This window comes from Sus scrofa, chromosome 11 (genome assembly GCF_000003025.6).
Source record: "Sus scrofa isolate TJ Tabasco breed Duroc chromosome 11, Sscrofa11.1, whole genome shotgun sequence".
Classification (NCBI taxonomy): Eukaryota; Metazoa; Chordata; class Mammalia; order Artiodactyla; family Suidae; genus Sus; species Sus scrofa.
The window spans coordinates 50,228,622-50,244,494 of NC_010453.5; the positions used below are offsets into that span (position 1 = coordinate 50,228,622).

At 40.3% G+C, this 15,873-nt stretch overlaps 1 long non-coding RNA gene across 2 annotated transcripts in view; it reads left to right on the plus strand.

Annotated features, from left to right (window-relative positions):
• The window catches only part of LOC110255833, a 168,394-nt gene that overhangs the window by 13,806 nt on the left and 138,715 nt on the right, over positions 1 to 15,873 (plus strand). For both annotated transcript variants that reach the window (XR_002336703.1, XR_002336704.1), the window contains exon 2: positions 6,733 to 6,798. This is a non-coding gene — a long non-coding RNA (uncharacterized LOC110255833). The remainder of the gene's footprint in view (positions 1 to 6,732; positions 6,799 to 15,873) is intronic.

Consider the following 15,873-nt stretch of genomic DNA (forward strand, 5'->3'; position numbering starts at 1 on the left):
TCATGGATCCCAGTCGGGTTAGTTAACCACTGAGCCATGATGAGAACTCCCGAAGAAATGTTTTAAACTTGAGGCATATAGGAGAGAGTGTAAATTGAAAATGTTGGGAATCTTTTCCTAAAGTAGATAGCCAACAAAAGCAGGTTATCTCCAGATGGAGGAAAAAAAGAGATAAGGAAATGAAGGTTCAGGGAATCATAAGGGAGGAGAGAAACACCAAGAGTATAAATGCTGTAGACATAATCACTGAAACTTACCAAGGTCTAGAAAGCAATGTTTCGGTGTGACTTGGGATTAGAAGAGAGATGCTAAATTTTGCTTGGCTACCTGTCTTCTCTTGTTTCAAGTGCCAAAGTACATTTCATTGAAAAAGATGGAAAAGATTCCTTGCAGGTATTTTATAGGATATCTTTACAATAAAAATATTCAGAAGTAAAAGTCACATCCACCTGTAAGCTGGAAATCTGCCAATTAATTTAACATTTATAAGCAATACTAACTATATATAAACTAGTAATATTTATTTATTTATTTTGTCTTTTTGTCTTTTAGGGCCGCATCTGTGGCATATGGAGGTTCCCAAGCTAGGGGTCCATTCAGAACTGTAGCCACTGGCCTACGCCAGAGCCACAGCAACATGGGATCTGAACCACATCTGCGACCTACACTACAGCTCATGGCAACGCCAGATCCTTAACCTGCTGAGCGAGGCCTGGGATCGAACCCGCGTCCTCATGGATGCTAGTTGGGTTCATTAACTGCTGAGCCATGACGGGAACTCCTATAAAGTAGTAAAATTTAAAGTGCAATATATTAAAGCTAAGAATGTAAAGCTAATAATTTATAAGATAGGATTTATGCTGAGATTATCACAGCCTCAGTGGCACTACTGAAACAGAAGCGTAAGACTTGTGTCCATGTTCAGTGGTTTATAGTATGTTAAATAAAAACTCTAGGCAGATTTCTTTTAAAACTTAGATAAGATGGGAGTTCCCTGGTGGCTCAGTGGGTTAAGGATACTGTGGTGTGGGTTTGATCCCTGGCCCAGGATCGTCTGTGTGCTGCGGATGCAGCCCATTAATTGAGGGAAACAAAAGCAAACTGCAAGGGCAGAAAAGCAGCAGTCTGCAACACAGACGGTTTGAGCTGGCGGCAGGGGCGACACCACTGGATGGTGCATTTCTTGAGTGTGGGCACCATGTCTATTTTAGGCACTGCCATGGTGCTAAGGCCTAGCACTGCACCAGTGCGTGTGTGGATTAGTGATGTTGGATGACTGAATACATGTCAGCTCAGTCGTGGTTTCTGATTTGGCTGCCTAAGTTGATAAGCATTTCCCTCGTAAATATTACCCTCCTGCCCCACTGAAAGTCACTGACTATAACTTTCTTGGCAGGGGAATGGCTTTCCTTAGTCAATGCTAAATAAGTAACAAGGACGGACACCAAAAACTCCCATTCACCAAGGCCATGTGACTCCGCCATGGGAGTCAGACAAGAGATTTCCATTTTGAGGAAGCAAATCAATGAAGAGTTAAAATGTCTAGTTCACACACTCAAACCTTGTCATCAGAAACTGAGCATTACCTGAAAATCGTAAGCTTCGTAAACAAATAGAGTGACATGGAATGTTTCTAATTAGATTCACTCATCTGCTATAGGTCACTTTTCCTTAGTAGTCTGATGCTCACAGGAATAAGGTCAATGTGAGATCAGTGATAAAAGATTCAGGGATGTAGAGTTTATAACACAGCCTTCTTGGGAAGATGTTACGTGTCCAGTGCCTGGCTCATAGGCAGGAGTGTATATTTTGGCTGGTAACAACCATGACAAATGATGTGCCACCCTGACATCATTACCACTGGTCACTGGAAATGTTGGCTGAACATCAGCCCAGGACCCAATTCCCACAGGTCCCCTGCCAAACAATTTGAATAAATCCAGGCAAGTTTTTATATATATGTGTATATATATGTGTGTGTGTGTGTGTGTGTGTGTGTGTGTATATATATATATATATATTTTTTTTTTTTTTGTCTTTTCTGGGCCTGCATCCGTGGCATATGGAGGTTCCTAGGCTAGGGGTCCAGTCGGAGCTGTAGCCACCGGTCTACACCACAGCCGCAGCAACTCGGGATCCAGGCCACGTCTGCAGCCTGCACCACAGCTCACGGCAATGCCAGATCCTTAACCCACTGAGCGAGGCCAGGGACCGAACCCTCAACCTCATGGTTCCTAGTCAGATTCATTCACCACTGAGCCACAATGGGAACTCCCAGGCAAGTTTATAATTTTTGCTTTCGCTGAAAAATAGTTCTTTCACTTGGCTACCTAAATAACTTCAGTATTTGAGGGTAGATGGTCACTTCCTATGCTTAAAAAGTACTGTTGAGTTTTTTTTAAAATGCCTCTATTGACATACAATTCATATACCGTATAACACACCTGTGGTTTTTAATATATTCACAGAGTTGTGTAGCCATGACCACAACCAACTGTGGATATTTGCATTACCCTAAGAAAAAACGCAATCTTCCTACCACCAAGCTCTAGGCAAGCACAAAAGATTCCCCTCCCCTGCTCTGAGGCTTGTTTTTGTTATTTGCTTGTTTATTTGTTTAGTATCACACTAGACTATTTTAGTGAAGTTTATCTCCCCTGAAATGTGAAACCTTTGGTGTCTATGAGGGAGCAGCCATGGGGTGTGCACTCAGTTATCTGTGATGACTGTTTTTTTTCCCCCCCCCCGTCTTTTTTTTCTAGGGCCGCACTCGCGGCATATGGAGGTTCCCAGACTAGGGGTCTAATCAGAGCTGCAGCCACCAGTCTACATCACAGCTCACAGCAACATGGGATCCTTAACCCACTGAGAAAGGCCAGGGATTGAACCTGCAACCTCATGGTTACTAGTCAGGTTCATTAACCGCTGAGCCATGACGGGAACTCCAAGACTGTTTTTAAGCAGGGTTCTCTTTCAGCCTCTCCTTTCCTGATCATTCTGCCTCATTTGATATCGCATCCACCTGTTGGGCTCTGCTAATTACAAGCTAATTACTCTATTATTTTTGACAATTCCCTGAAGCATAAATAGCTCTATAATTTAATCCAGTTAAATTCAGGCAGGAGCATTTTTTTTAACTCAGTGTATTTTATTATGTTTATAGTTGTACAATGATCATCACAACCCAATTTTACAACATTTCCCTCCCAAACCCCCAGCCCATCCCTCCCCACCACAATCTGTCTCCTTTGGAAACCATAAGTTTTCCAAAGTCTGTGGTCAGTATCTGTTTTGCAAAGAAGTTCATTGTATCCTTTTTTTAGATTCCATATATAAGTGATAGCATATGACGTTGGTGTCTCATTATCTAACTTCATTTAGCATGATAATTTCTAAGTCCATCCATGTTGCTGCAGTAAATAGCTCTGTAGTCTAATCCAGTTAAATTCAGACAGGAGCACTTTTTTTTTTTTTTTTTTTTTTTTTTTTTGAGAACAGTCTCTCTTGTGTAGGAAAGGGGTGCTTCTTAGATCTCTTTCTGTTTCTTTCTGGTGAAGTAACTGTTAAACTTTTTACTCCTAATTAGGAGGAGCTATTGTTTTCAACAACACCCTTATGCTTGAACTTGACCAAATTCTATTTCTAATAATGACTTTATTATTTCCTTTGGAGAAAGCTTCAGATGCCTCTTTTCTTATAAACTGCCTCTCCACCCAGGGGAAAAAAACTCTCTCAATCCTATTCCAGAATAAGCTGGAGCAATTAGCCTCTGGTCCTCTGGTCTTTTGGCCTGACTCTCCTGGAACTTGTACTCTATGATGGTGTTGATGTGAGGGGGATCAGGACCTTAGTATTCTTGCTGGCCGTGGCTAGAATAGACCTTCCATGCTGTGAGTGAGGGTTGGGTCAACTTCTTAGTCACACCCAACCTCCAGTAGTACCCTCCTGCAATGTATCTTCTTCAACTTGGAGTTGGAGGGGATGAGAAATTCTGGTGACCTGCCTCTCCTCATGAAATATGGTAACCCTTGATTGGAAGCCGAAAGGAGAAAGAGTTCTTTTCTTGGCTGCATTCACTTGGATTGGCGTTTCTGTCAGGCTGAGCTGGAGGGTGGAGATGGAGAGAGCATACCATGGCTCAGATGCACAAATTGTTGATGTTCTTACTGAGGTGCTTTTTGTTTTTTTGGTTTTTTTTTTTGTCTTTTTGCCATTTCTTGGGCTGCTCCCGCGGCATATGGAGGTTCCCAGGCTAGGGGTGGAATCGGAGCTACAGCTGCCAGCCTACGCCAGAGCCAGAGCAACGCAGGATCCGAGCCACATCTGCGATCTACACCTCATGGCAACGCTGGATCCTTAACCCACTGAGCAAGGGCAGGGATCGAACCCGCAACCTCATGATTCTTAGTCAGATTTGTTAACCACTGCGCCACGACGGGAACTCCCTTACTGAGTTTTAGTAGGTTTTCTCAAATACATATTTCTTCATTGCTGTATGCCACTAGGACAGTTTCCAGAAACTGTTTGTTGTTTGCAAGTTTGTTTTTGTTCTTAAAATACTGTTCACTGGTTTTTCTTTTTTTAACTATAGTGTGAGTCCGCAGAGCTCCTCCTGCTGTTATCTTAGAGGTGGATCTCTGATCCCTTTTAAGTTTTTCTCTCAAGATTCTCTTCTTTAATTTTTAGACTCTATGGATAACTGATGATGAGAACAATGGCAAGAAAATTCAGTATTTTTTTTTTTGAAATCCTTCAAGTGTTGCAATTTATTCTATCATTCTTATTTCGCAGATAGAGCAAAACTGCTATTAAAGGATATTCTTATGGATCGATAATGAAATTAAAGAGAAAATTAGCATAAATGACAATTCTTAGCGTATTAACTCTAAAACCTTTTAGTACAGCTAAAAGTATTTTAAAGATTCCAAGCCATATCACAACCCTGTGTAAAAAGGTAACGTTCTTTTATTTCTACAGCTTTAGTCTCAATGTTGGAAGAAAAGTAACATAGCTATCTGTTGTCCCCATTTCCCACAGTCCAAAGTATAGAATTGTGGAAGGGTTAGAATATGATTAGCGTCTTAAAGAGCTTAAAGTTATTAAAATATAACTTTCCTTAGCTTTCCTTATAAAATAATGTCAACCAGTTTCAGCTCTCAGTTACTGTAAAGATTAAGTTAAATACAAGTTCAAATATGAAAGTTCAACAAATCTGGTAACTTGCCTATAAAAGACATTCAATACATGTTAACTTTCCATTGCTTTCTTCAGAAACATTAAATGACATATTTCTCTGTCATTCTGAAATAATTCTAAAAACAGGTAGTTGAGGTCACCCTTTCTGCCTTTTTTTTTTTTTTTTTTTTTTTAGGGCTGAGTGTGGCATGTGGAGGTTTCCAGGCCAGGGGTCAAATGGGAGCTGCAGCTGCCGGCCTATACCACAACCACAGCAATGCAGGATCCGAGCCAAATCTGCAACCTACACCACAGCTCACGGCAGTGCCAGATCCTTAACCCACTGAATGAGGCCCCAGATCAAATCCGCAACCTGATGCCTCTGTCGGATTCATTTCCCTTGCACCATGGTGGGAGCTCCAACCTTTTTGCCATTTTATAGTGAACTAAACTGAAGTTTGTGTTGCTCTGATGATGATGGATGATTTATGTCTGTTGCTTTCTCTAAGTTCCTAACGCTTCACTTCCTCTTGAATCTATATGAAAAGTCACAGCAGTTCTGTTTTAAATTCCAAGTTGCCCGGTGGTCCCACCCGTCATTCATGTATAGATGAGTTTACAGTGGCAGTTCAGTTATATAAATATTCTTAAATGTCCTTGTTGTTTAGGGAGACTCACCTTTATTCATCCACCCATTCAGTTGTTTATTCAACAACCACCGATATGTTACATAATGAATCTAACATCTATAAGACATAGGACCTACCCTATAAAGCTCATAGTCGGTTAGGGGAGCTAGGCTTTATGGCATGTGCTATGGAACAGATATTTACTAGGCAAAATGGGAGTAAGAGGAGGCCTGAGTCATGTCATGGGCCAAGATGTAAAGAAGTAATTCTCATTTCCTGATCTTAAGGATCAACCCTTAAATTTGCACTATATATATATTTTAAAAAGGGGGATGGAATTAGGAGATCTGTGTCTATGTGAGACTTTTGGGGCATCTGGAAAGATCATATGTTTAAACCTATAGTGGCCAGGTTGTTGCTCATTTAAGGCAATAATCTTGAATTTGGAAACTCAGCCTTTCACATATAAAAGTGAAGCTCTTATATGTGAAATTTAGGGGAAAAAAGCCAGTGGCAGGTAGAGGAATATGAAAGACTGAATTGAGAGAGCCTTTTCTTAGAGTGGAAAAGGAACATCATCTCCCTCAGAGAAAGTTACTCCTGTGTATTTGTACTCATTCTCTTTTCCTCATTTATTTCTAGATGGGAGGTGGAGGAGGAAAGCTTACTATGAGAACTATCCAGGGTCGGAGAAAAAATATGGCCAACATCTTGACCCCGTGGATCCCAGGAAAAACTCTTGTTACTCATCAGCACTCTGTTTGGAAACAGGCATAATTTAGAACTGGCTCGAGGAAGACTATTAAACACTAGGACAACTATCAGGCCTGCAGAACTGAGATGCTAGTCTAGACGCTTTGGGTAGATTTTTGCCTGGAACAATGTTGTTGACTTTGAAATTAATCTTTTTAATCCTTGCCTATTACAGATGAAGAAATTAAGGCCCAGGAAGCTGAAGTGTTTCTCAAAGATCAGACCATTATCTGAGAGAGAGGTAAGAACTACAACCCTGCTTTTAATGATAGACATCATATCATAATACTAGGCTGCCTCATAACTGAGTAATGCAGTCTTCACTTTGGCAGCATTTTCTAGTGTTACCGTATTTTGGGTTCCTCCCTACTTAATTTTACCCCAGTATGTGTGACATTACAAGTCACTGCCCTCGCAATATTGCATACCAGGAAATCTAAAATGATTGTTTGTACTTGAACTGGTGGAAGTCAAAGAAGGAGAGAAAAAAGTAGCCTGTCTTCTAAGCCTTGGATGGTCATGATGGAGTAACTTTACTGGACAAACAGCGATAGAAATTAATTCACCACTCACTGATCGAATGTTCAATGGGTTTGTGTCTACACACTGTAGATAGTGAAGAAGAGAAAAAATAACAGTATGGGAATTTCAACATTTTATTTTAGTTTATTTATAATTTTTTTGGAGTATAGTTGACTTACAAAGTTGTGTGAGTTTCAGGTGTACAACAAAGTAAATCAGTTACACACACACACACACACACACATCCCTTTCCTTTTCAAATTCTTTTCCCATATAGGTTATTACACAGTATTGAGTAGATTACCCTGTGCTGTACAGTAGATCCTGTTATATATCTTTTATACATAGTAGCGTGTACGTGTCAATCCCAATCCCCAAGTGCCCCCCAAGTGTCTTTTTTTGTAACCGTAAAATTTTGGCTTCAAAATCTTTGGGTGTCTGTTTTGTAAGTTCTTTTGTATCATTTTTTATTTGACTCTACATATTAGTGAGCTCATATGATATTTGTCTTTTTCTGTCTGACTTATTTGACTTAGTATGATAATTTCTAGGTCCATCCATGTTCCTGCAAATGGCAGTATTTTATTTCTTTTTTATGGCTGAGTAATATTCCGTTGTATATATGTACCTCGTTTTATTTATAAATGATTTAAAAATGAAAAACAAAAGTTTCTGTAAGAGATTAAATGTACAGACAATGGCCAGGCCAAATATAGAATAGAGCTCTGACTCACAGTCTGTACCATAGTCAGCTCAGGAAACCAAACCACAAGGTCTGTAGCAATTAGTCCCAAACAACCAGGACTTGTTCAGTTAAAGGTCATGTCCTCAATTTTTGTCACTTCTTCCACCATAAAATCAACCAGATAAAGCCAAATATGCTCCCCAAACCAATCACTTAGGATGTCCTGCTTCTAGTTAGCCCACATCCAGCTTCCCCATTTCAAAAACCTACAGAGTATACCTGAAACCTTCCTTTTTTTTTTTATCAGAAAACTTCCCCTCTCCCCTGCCTGCTTCTAAGTCTCTGCCAAATGCTAGTGATGGTGGCTGACTCCCTTGCTCTGTCAAGTTCAGCATATTCTGTTTCGATGGTCTTTATTTATTTCTACACCTGAAGGATGCAGTGGTTTCTTATTGCAGCTGCCTGATCCATCTATATTTGTCTTGTTTTAGTTATCACGAAATTTGTAATTTCAGTTAGAAGAGGGAGGGTTTTATTTGAAACAGTATGTGGTGTTTAGAATCTGGCTGGACTGGCAGAGGTCAGAGGTGCTTGTGCCCTGGATGTCTGGCCACTTCCTAGGAGATTTGGGAAGTCCAGAGTCCCTTGTGTAAACTTCCTCTGCCCCAGGCTTCTCTCTAATGAAAACGAAAGGGAACACCCATCCTCAGATAAGGCAAGTAAATAGTCCATTGTTTGGTCTAAATTTAAGAGTATCTTAAGAGCTTTTATAGGTACTCTTATCTCCTTAATATTTCTGAGATGGCTCCTAGGCTTTAAGGGTGGGAAAATAAACACTAGGCATTGTGCTTCCAAAAGGGTAGAGCAGGAAGAGTTGGGAGCAAGGCAGGCCTTCCTGGGAGGTAAGATGTCCTCAGGCTTAAGTAGAGGCCAGGATGCTTTTCACGACAGTAGGAATTTCCCCATATTTCCAGCTTTAGTACTACTTAATATAGTGGTCCATTGGTATGAGGGGATGGGGAGGTTGATTCCAGGGCCCTCCGCAGTCCCCCTATACCCAAATCCCCGGATGCTGACATCCCTTTTATAAAATGGCATATTTGCATATAACCTACAAATATTCTCCCATAAACTTAATTTTTGAAATTTAATTTAAATTTTTATTAGGGGTGTTCCCATTGTGACCCAGTGATTAACAAACCTGACTAGTGTCCATGAGGACGCGAGTTCCATCCCTGGCCTTGCTCAGTGGGTTAAGGATCCCGTGTTGCTGTGAGCTGTGGTGTATGTGGGTAGTGGTCTCGGCTTGGATCCTGAATGTTGCTGTGGCTGTTGCCTAGGCTGGGAATCTCCATATGCCCTAGCAGCAACCCTGGGAAAAAAAAAAAAAAAAAAAAAAAAAAAAAAAAAGGCAAAAAAATTTTATTAGGGCAGAAAAAAGAAAAGGAATACTCCTTTTCATTTAAAAAAGTACATCAAAAACTAAAAAAGTCAACCCCAAAAACAAACATTCTAAGAGTTTTCTAGGTGTCAAGTGTTGTTAAATTTCTGCCACATACTTTAAATCATCTCTAGATTACTTATAATAACTAATGCAATGTAAATGCTATGTAAATAGTTGTCAGCATGTGGAAAATTCAAATTTTTCTTTTTGGAACTTTCTGGAATTTTTTTTTTTTTTTAATTTTTCCCTGCCTGCAGTTGGTTCAGTCCATGGATGTGGAACCCTCAGATACAGAGGGCTGAATTGTTACTGCTTTTGGTGTAAGTACATCGAAAGGGAGGAATCAATTTCTAAATGGATGCTACTGTGTAATTACTAAAGGAATTCAAGATAGAAATATAAAGGTTCTAACAGATGGCAAGTCGCAGTATAATTGCAACCCCAGTATTGATTATGTTAGGAACATACGAAATTTTTACAAGGCCTCCCAACTTCTGATAGGGCTAGAGTGCATTGGGGCAGTTCATAATGGAAGGATTTCCTCAGAAAACCAAGGCAGACAGAGTGGGCTCTCTGACACTAAAAGACAGCCTAAGAGGCTGGCAGCACCTGAGAGGTCCTTGTATACACATTATTTTCCCTTTCCTCACTAATTGAGTGTCAATTTTGGAATGCTTTTTTTTTTTTTTTTTTTTTTTGTCGTTCTTTTGGGGCTGTACCCAAGGCATATGGAGGTTCCCAGGCTAGGGGTCGAATTGGAGCTGCAGCCTCCGGCCTACACCACAGCCACAGCAACACAGGATCTGAGCCGTGTCTGCAACCTACACAACAGCTCATGGCAATGTCCGATCCTTAACCCACTGAGCGAGGCCAGGGATCAAGCCCCCATCCTTGTGAATACTAGTTGGGTTCATTAACTGCTGAGCCACTATGGGAACTCCTGTATTCTGTTGCTTTTGTTTGCAAGTTATTCACTAAAGGGATGTTGCACATAACTGATAATATACATAATGGCCCACCTCCAGGAACCCTGCCTCCCATGCTTGAGTGTTAAGCTAAGATACCTTTGTTTAGCTCACAAGAAACATCCTGACCAGGCCTACCTGTGAATGGCTCCAGGAAAAAAAGAAATTAAAACATCTCCTCTGGAGTCTGGCTGGCACAAGGAAATATTTGCAACAATATATGGTGTTTTTTGACTTTACCTCCTCACTGCCCCCTTTTTGTTCTCTGAAAGAAACTAATATTCCAACCCGAGCATGATGGGGATGGTTCTTTGGGACACTGGTCCACCATCTTCTCAGTCGGCCGGCTTTCTGAATGAATTTCTTGCTCCTTGCCCCAACAACTTTTTCCTTCAGTTTATTGGCCTCTCATGGGATGAGCAGTATGAACTTGGACTCAGTAACATTACTTCTGATTGGGACAGCCTCTGGCAGCAAGGATTTCCAAAGATGTGATATTTAAATTGAACCTGAAGACATTGGCAGATTTTGAAAGACGCCGATGGTGGGTAAGGATATTGATGGTGGGAAGGACAGGAATAGGAAAGGAAATTATAAATTGGAAGGGAGCGTGTGAGCCAAAACAGAGAAATGGAATGGGCTCGAACAAGTTTGGAAAAGAAACAGTCATCAGCTAGCTATGACACATGGACTTTAGGAAGGGGACCCTAAGGCCAGGGAAGTAGGTTGGTTGGGTTCCAGTTCCAGCTGGAAACAATCATGTTGAGATTTAGTATAATGCTATAGGCATGGAGGTAAGTCACTGAACGTTTTTACACAGATGATTAACACAATCAGATTTGCATCTTAGAAATACCTTTTTAGGAGTTCCTGTCAGGGCACAGCAGAACCGAATCCAACTACGAACCATGAGGTTGTGGATTTGATCCCTGGCCTCGCTCAGTGGGTTAAGGATCCGGCGTTGCCATGAGCTGTGGTGTAGGTTGCAGATGAGGCTCAGATCTGGCTTTGCTGTGGCTGTGGTGTAGGCCGGCAGCTACAGCTCTGATTAGACCCCTAGCCTGGGAACCTCCGTATGCTGGGGTGCGGCCCTAAAGAGGACAGAAGACAAAAAAAGAAAGAAAGAAGGAAAGAAGGAAAGAAAGAGAAAGAAAGAAAGAAATACCTTTATATGTTTTAGGAAGATTATGCTGTGTTCAGATTAGACTCGTGATGGATATGCAGGATAGATTTTGATAGGTATTCAGTGATGTATGAGTAGTAATACGATGTGGTCATAAGAAAATGAACATAAATCAGCATAAATGCTAAGAACATTCAGGCCTTGGAGGTACACTAATTTTATTTATTTGTTAGGACATATCACAAGATTATTTATAGGGCTTCATAATTTGTACCTTTTAAAAAATAGAGGGATTTGAAATTAATCTTCTCTGGGTTACCACGTAAGTGGTTTTCAGAAGGAGCAGCTTGAAGTGCAACTTCTTGCTTTTATAAGTTGTTCATTTCTCTGAAGCATTTATAAATCTAGACCATGTGAAGGTGGACTTTTGGCACTCAGATTTGCAATCCCTCATGCCTTTTCACAGGCCTGGAAAACTCAGCGAGAAATAATGGAGAAGTTTTCTCTTATGCAGATAAAGTTAGACTTCGTAATCAACTCTGATTGAGTAATTTTTATATCAAGGGTAGGAAGATGCTAAGCCTTGAATTGTGGTAATATCAAAGAAAAAAGCAATAAAATGTAAACATTTTATTCATATAAAATCCCACTTTTAGTGGCAGTCACCAAAACACTGAGTTTCTCTGACTTGTCAGGGCAGGTTGTGATGACCATGTCACCATCTGTCAGGGGCTGTCCTGGGACCTCGATAGGATGAGCCCTTGTCTCATGTGGCACATAACAGACAAATGGACCCTCATCACGGGTCTACTATACCATTTAGTGATGAATGGAATTTAGTTCTTTCTCACTGTGAATGTATGCAACAGCAAACCAAGGAAGTCAATGTATTTTTTTTCTTTCAAAATATGAATGAAGAATTCCTTAAACTGATTAGAAAATACTAACAAAATTAAAGTGTTGGCAAGAGAGTTCCTCCAGATCGATCAGTCAAATTCTTTTGTTTCTAATTATATAATTATAATTAATAATGAATCTTCAAAGATCTAAAGTGTGTGGTTTAATATTAATTAAACCATGATAATGATAAAACAGCATATTATTTATAGACTGTATCTAGTGTAGCAAGCAAGACTGATGTATTAAAACGAAAGATACCAGACTATTCCCTGATTTTAGATCTGATTTTAAATTGGGTGAAAGGTTTTGTTGAAAGATAAATACGACTTAGAAGAGGAGACCTATGTTCTTTTTTTTTTTTTTTTTTTTTTTTTTTGTCTTTTTAGGGCTGCACCTACGGCATATGGAGGTTCCCAGGCTAGGGGTTGAATCAGAGCTATAGCTTAAGGCCTATGCCACCAGCCACAGCAACGTGGGATCCGATCCGTGTCTGTGACCTACACCACAGCTCACGGCATCGCCAGATCCTTAACCCACGGAGCAAGGCCAGGGATCGAACCTGGGTCTTCATGGGTGCTAGTCAGATTCGTTTCCTCTGAGCAACGACAGGAACTCCAAGGAGCCTATGTTCTGTTCTCTTTTTTCTGCCTCCACAAGAAAAATTCAGATAATTATAAAATATATAGATAGAACTCATCAATTTTGATTTTGTATTTTAATCAAAAGACTACTGCAGGTATTGAAGGATATTCATCAGTTTTCTAACTTCAGTGTGTGGTTTAATCAGAAGCTACATAGGCGTTCAAAATGGGAATAAGGAATTAGATGATATATTCATTTCTTCATATAAAGGACTATTATGCTATGAATAGATTCCATACTGTAAGATATCATAGAAGTTAGAAACTGAAAGAATGCATTAGGTCATTCGGTTGATCTCCATACTGAGGACAGTATTGTTTGGTACAATATACTCTTCAGTGTTTTGCAATGTCAAACTATTCTAAACGACTTAAGTCCAAGCAAAAATATCTTGTAACCCTGGAGTTGGGACGTAAATCAAAGTGATGGGAGATTAGATTACTTGTCAAAGGACCATCTATGCCCTAGAAGTCTACCACAGCATGAGGAAGTCATTGAGAAAAGCAATTGTTAGAAGAATAAGGAACATAAAACACTGCCAGCAGCAGAGTATGGAGTTGGAGGAGGCAGTGTCTAAATGACCCAGAGTCAAGAGAAACTCAGACATCTACTCAAGATGTAGAAGATATCCCCTAGGGATAGACATTGTCGTTCTTTTAGACCTGATAAAAATGATTAGAAATCACTCTGACATGTGAGATGACTTCTGCAGCTCTTGTGCGTAGGAGGAATGGGAGGAGCAGAAGTTCAGAGAGGGAACAGCCAGGCCAGGTCATGTCCTTCCTGCCATGTAAACAGCTTCTGACAAGCCATGTCCTCATCAAAGGCTTGCTATGGGGATTAGAGCACTGGTTATTTCTCTATCACACCAGTCTAGACACGGATGTGCAGGGCTACTCTCCCTGGCATCCCCTTCCCCTTCAATTCCTATTCCTGTTGGGGAGAGGACACCCATCAGGGGTTCACATGTCTTTTTTTCATTTTTCAAAACTGTATTGATTTACAGTGTTGTGATAATTTCTGCGGTACAACAACGGGATTCAGTTAAATATATACACACATCCATTCTTTTTTAGATTCTTTTCCCATATAAACCATCACAGAATATTGGGTAGAGTCCCGTGTGTTACCCAACAGGTCCCTTTTGGTCAATCATTCGCTATACCACAGTGCGCATATGCCAATCCCAGGCCATCCCCCCTGCCCCCCCACCTGTCTCATAATCCATCTTCACAATAGCCCTGTGAAGTGGATGGGTGCCATTAGCACATGGTAAAGTTAGAGCTCCAAGGTTTTGAGGAACTTGACCAAGGCAGACAGTCACTGGCCTCTCTGATTCCAAAGCTCTGCTCCTTCACCAAGTCATGGATATGGGCCTTCCAACATGCTTTTATGATGGATAGTAAAGGAATGCATATCAGTGTCCACATAGGAACTAGTTCATTATTATTCACCCCTCTTGCCTGGAGGCTCAGGAATGTGTGCCTGTGTTTTAGATTACCTGCTTCAGGTATTGAGATACTCCTAGACTCTGGCCTCACACTCTTAGTGTGACTTCTGTTTCGACGAAACACAGTCTCAGGCTCTTTTGCAATATGCCTTCCTTTCTCTAACTTCTCAGCGCTCTTCTTTGAGTTCCTCAAAGGTAAGTCCTAGGCTTTCTTCTGATTTTTCTCTAAATTCTCATCTGAGATTTCATCTATATCCATAGCTTTATATTTCATCTATAAAATGCAAATCCAGGATGAATCCTATATTTATATCTCTAGTCCAAAACATTCTCATTGGCTTGACTCATTTAGCCCACCGCCTACTTGATATATCCATTTAGATAGCTCACAACCATCTCATATGAGCCCATCTAAGATAAACTCCTGAACTTTCACTGCCACCCACTCTAACACTTTCTTCCTAGAATCTTCCCTGTATCAGTCAATGGCACCATCATTCCACCCAGCTGCTCAAGCAGAAATCCCTGAGTTGAGGTGAATATCCAGTCTTGTCCTATTTGTAGCCTTCATTCAGACTTTCCCTAACCTCCTGGTGATGGAGTTTAACTCAAGGATTCAGTAATAGTAAACTTCAGAGGAGTTTATGTCTTGACTCAGTGGAAACAAATCTAACTAGTATCCATGAGGACTCAGGATAGTATTCAGGGTTCAATCCCTGGCCTTGCTCAGTGGGTTAAGGATCCAGTGTTGCTATGAGCTGTGGTATAGGCCAGTAGCTACAGCTCTGATTCCACCCCTAACCTGGGAACTTCCATATGTCGCAGGTGTGCCCCTAAAAAAAAAAAAAAAAAAAAAAATAGTGAACTTCAGAGAATTTTTCTGGAAGTTCTGGGCACAGATTTTTCTTTCTCACCTTTCTATACCATGGTGAGATGGTGAGGGGGCTGCCAAGAATGGACTCAACATTAACAAAGTAAAGCTGTGAAATGGGGAGAGGGAAGCTGTTTTGCAGCTAAGAAACTATTTCTTGGTCTCATCACACGAGGCAGTAGATCAGATCAGGCATGAATCTGACCCTACTTCTGGATTTTTTCAGTGACTTTTCAATTTAACAGACTTTTCAGTATTTCCTCTAATTGTTTATCTGTTTCAGTTGAGTTTTCCACTACTTGCAACACAGAGCATATTAACACAGTTGTATAGGTGAGTCTCAAGAAAGAGGGGGAGGGGTAGCTAAAAGGTAATGAAAAATCCATGGAAAAACTAGTTTTGAAAATGGTTCCATGTGTATGTAGAAATCTAGCATATAATCAAGGTGAAAAATTTTAAATATGGGTAGAAAGGGTGAACAATCCAGTAAAACAGTTTTAAGACAGTTTTCCATTTGGAAAATTATTTTTAGATTGTTACTCCTATATTTTAGTAAGAATGCACTCAAAGTAGCTTAAATATCGAAATGTAAATACTAGATAGATTAATAAATGAATAAATCCAAGTAAATCTAAGAAGCAGAGAAACATGTATGTATTAATTGAGGTAGAGATAGCTTTTTAAAATAAATTTTTTTCTTTTCTTTTTTTTTTT